The sequence below is a fragment of the Panthera leo genome, chromosome A3 (assembly GCF_018350215.1).
Source record: "Panthera leo isolate Ple1 chromosome A3, P.leo_Ple1_pat1.1, whole genome shotgun sequence".
Classification (NCBI taxonomy): Eukaryota; Metazoa; Chordata; class Mammalia; order Carnivora; family Felidae; genus Panthera; species Panthera leo.
In genome coordinates this window covers 119,504,348-119,508,680 of record NC_056681.1, presented here as the reverse complement: position 1 = coordinate 119,508,680, position 4,333 = coordinate 119,504,348, and the positions used below count along the sequence as shown (strand labels likewise).

At 47.6% G+C, this 4,333-nt stretch overlaps 1 pseudogene; it reads left to right on the top strand.

Moving 5' to 3' along the window:
• The first annotated feature begins 2,659 nt into the window (after positions 1–2,659).
• LOC122215134 lies at positions 2,660–3,196 on the top strand (annotated as a pseudogene).
• The last annotated feature ends 1,137 nt before the right edge of the window (positions 3,197–4,333 follow it).

Genomic DNA, 4,333 nt, shown 5'->3' with positions numbered 1-4,333 from the left:
CATGGAAAACCTTTATGAATGAAACTTTCTGGGGTGCCTGGGTGGCTCAGTCAGTTAAGCGTCAGACTCTTGATTTCGGCCCAGGTCATGATTTCACGGTTCATGAATGAGAGCCCTGTGGCGAGTTGTGTGCTGACAGCTCAGAGCCTGCTTGGGATTCTCTCTCTTCCTCTCTCTCTCTGCCTCTCCCCCACTCCCTTGCTCACTCACTCTCTCTCAAAATAAGTAAACTTAAAAAACAAAAATAAAAAAGGGACTTTGTAAGATTTACATTATGGACAGCAATCGTGTTCTTCAACAAAACTGTCCAGGATGGTGCCGGGATGAAGAGACAGCTACACTGAGCCGCCAGGGTATTTTCTGTGTGCCGATGATCACGCGAAGAACTCCCATCCTGCCCTATGGAGGGAAGCTCAGGAGGCCGAAGCTCAGGAGGCCAGAGCTCACACGGCACATTAGAGAACCTCGGGAATTTCCCCAGGAAGGCAACCCAGGGGCCACAGTCTCCAAGGGAGGGTATCTCTTAGGTTTTGCTGGTTTCCCAAAGGCTAATTCTTTTTGTGGTGTTTTCAGACACCTCCAAAGATCAACAAATTCCATGTTGACCGAACTAAGGTGGCTCGAGATTAGCAAATCCAGCTGTTCTCAATGTACCACTCACCTGGTATGCTTTTGGAAAAAGCCCCTATATCTCGGACCCATCCTAGACGAACTGCATTTTTTTAAAGTGCCTGCAAGTGATCGAGTGTGCAGCCAAAGTGGAGAACCACTGAGCTTCTCCATTAAAGTTAAAGTTAGTTATTTGAAGAGGTTCTGATTGTAGGAAGAGGGCAAAGGGCATTTGGGGACGAGCTCAGCAGAAGAAGCAAGGTGGCTCTGCCAGCTCCCCAGTGCCCGCACGTGCCTGCGTGCAACCCCGGGCTGTCCCCGCACGGGCGACAGGGGCAGGCGTGCCGAGCTGCTTCACCTTCCTGAATGTCACCAGACCGCCTTGGACATTGGAAGATAAGTTTTTCAGGTCCCTGCTGTCACATGAGGGAGGACAGAGAAGAGAGCTATGCGTGCCCCTTCCTCTTGTAGGCGCTGCCTCTGTGCTCCTCTCTAGAACCAGAGAGAAGGATGCATGAGCCCAGCAAGCCCCAGGAACAGGAATGTGCTTTCTTGTCACCAGTGCTGAGCTGTCCCATCTCTTTTTTGCTTCTCCACATTTACCAGTTTCCTCATCTTGCGGTTAGCCCCTTCTGCTCCACGTCAGCACAATTACGTTCCTCCTCTCAGCATTTCAGCGCTCAGCCCGTGGCAGCCTCCACCTCTTCCTGTTCCCCATAGCGACTCCTTCTAGGGCTTGGATCACTACTATTGAGTGCTTCTCTGGGCCTACTCAGGGGCTTCTGTGGCTTCAGTTCAGGTCATATTAAGGGTGCTTCCAGGATTGGTTAGGACAACTGTATACCAGGAAAGTCCTTCCTTTTCCTCACATCGCGAAGTCTCCATCGTTTGCAAAGATGCCCGAGCAAAGAGCCCAAATTGCAGAAAGGAAAAAAAAAGTCACCCTTTGGAACTGGAGGGGCCACAACAGCTATAGCAAACCACGTGGAACGCAAGGAGGGCCAAGTCCCACACTCCGTGTTGGCAACTGCCCGGCACTGCCACCCGGGCTCTGGGCTCCCCCTTGGCAGGACAGCCTCCCACCTCCTCCATTTCTCCCTTAGGTATGCAGTACTCACTCTTTAATGCCCTGCATGGAAAACCACTGTAGAGTGAGGAAACTTCCAGAAACAAACTTCACCCACAGTCTCAGGTACCCACATGACCCTCGGTGTCATTTGCTGAGGCTTTTAAAGGCATGTCTATCACCCCACTTATTTTCCAATCTTTTTTTGTTCCCCACCTCCAGATCTACATACTCCCTTCCGCACATTGAGTGTTAATTTCCTACCTCATTCACTGGACTCCGTACCTTCATAGATGCTAATACCACTTACATCATCCTTTACTGTCTCCATCAATATCTGTCCATACCCTGTTTCCAGATCTAACTCAAACGTCACCTTCTCCAAGGAGATGGCTGTCTTAGAACTAACTTCACTGCATTCTGACCATGTCTGTGTTGTACCTCCTACCCCGCCAGGCCCGGTTGTAGTGTATTGATTTTTACATTTGTTGACATGTTGATTAAGTAAGTAGTTTGGGTTGTTTCATATACACCCATTATGCTTCCTCAACTAGATTTCAAGTTCCCCAAAACCCAGGACTCATGGTCAAAACACAAAAGAACTGTGGCTATAAGAGATGAGATGTAGGCCTTGGGTTTGGGTTGGACCTCAGAGGGTCTGTACCTGGCCGGGATGCCGGTGTTACATGTGATTATGATGGATGAGACTGTATTCTATATGTAGACTATCATATCTTAAACATTCTCACCAGTCAGCATCCTTTCACGGCTCTTCAGAAATCTGGAAAAGTCATGTACCTAAGGAGGTTGAGAACATATGTTTGGTGTTTGGTGAGAAACCTCAAAGAAGAAAAACATGCCAACACTACACAAATTACAATGCCCTGCACTGTGTTTCTAGGACTTTCTCACTAACAGCTAATATTTAATGAACACATACTGTATATGAGCCTATGAAATAGAAGGTAGGATAGAAAACAGACCTGGAAATTATCTGCTTAAAGAAGCTTACAGACCCTTCCTCAGGTGGCTGGGAAGATGGTGGACATTCAGACTGAGCCTGCCTACCAAAAGCAGCTGACCTTCTTTCACAATAAGAAGAGGATCCTGCTTAGAGAAATTGGCAAGGAGAAGTTTCCACAATACTACAAAAACAGTCTGGGCTTTTGAGATGCCCACGGAGGCCACTGAGGACACCTATAGTGACAAGAAATGCCCCTTTACTGGTAATGTCTCCATCTGAGGGCAGATTCTGTCTGGTGTGGTGGCCACGATGAAGATACAGAGGACCATTTTCATCCACTGAGACTACCTCCACTGCATCCCAAAGTACAACCGCTTCAAGAAACACCACAAGAACATATCCATGCACCCGTCCCTTTGCTTCAGAGACATCCATGTTGGCGACATTATCACAGTGGGTGAGTGCCAGCTCTCAAGCAAGACTGTGTACTGCAATGTGCTCAAGGTCACCAAGGCCACTGGCATCAAGAAGCAACCCTGGAAGTTGTGAGACTAGACGCCTGCCCACACCAAAGAAAATAATTTTCCCAGTCAAAAAAAAAAAAAAAAAAAAACAACTTACAGATGGCAGTGAATTAAACAGAAATGCTGACTTTAAAGAGAGACTACGTTAAGTGCATTTATTTTTATTATTTTTTGAAGAAATGCATTTCTTTTTTTATATTTCATTTATTTATATTTAAATGTTTATTTTACTCTTGAGAGAGAAAAAGAGAGAGTGCAAGCAGGGGAGGGGCAGAGAGAGGGACACAGAGGATCCGTAGCAGGCTCCATGCTGTCACCACAGAGCCCAATGCAGGTCTCGAACTCAGGAACTGTGAGATCATCACCTGAGCCAAAGTTAGACACTTAACCAACTGAGCCACCCAGGTCCCCCTATTTATTTATTTTTGAGAGAGAGAGAGCGTGAGAGCGTGAGAGCGTGAGTGGGGGAGGGGCAGAGAAGCAGGTGAGAGAGAATTCCATTCAAGCTCCACGTTGTCAGAGCCCAATGCGAGGCTTGAACCCACAGACCTGAGCCAAAATCAAGAGTTGGTTGCTTAACTGACTGAGCCACCCAGGTGCCATAGTGTATTAAAAAAATTTTTTTTAATGTTTATTTCATTTTTGAGAGAGAGAGCGCGCGCGCAAGCAGTGAAGGGGCAGAGAAAAAAGGGAGACACAGAATCCGAAGCAGGTTCAAGATTCTGAGCTGTCAGCACAGAGCCCAACACAGGTTTAGAACCTACTAACCGCGAGATCATGACCTGAGCCAGAGTCAGACACTTAACCGACTGAGCCACCCAGGTGCCCCTCAAGTGCATTTTAGTAGAGGTTCAAAGCACTAGGAGAGCCCAAAGGAGAAGACCCATTCAGTCTAGAGGCATGGTAAAGTAGACTGTAACAGTGATGGTCCCCAATGGGTCATGCCTCATGGTGCACGTGCCCTTGTGTGTTGGGACAAATGGCACACATGACAGAAGCAGAAGCTTGGGAAATACTTGCACAGTAGGACTTGCTCTCTTGAAACACTGCCCTGTGACCATAATGTAAGGAAGCCAGTCTAGCCTACGAAGAGGCCACAGGGAGGAAAACGGAGACAGTCTCACTGTTGATTAGCTCCTACTGCCAGATGTGGAGTGAGGCCATCTAGGA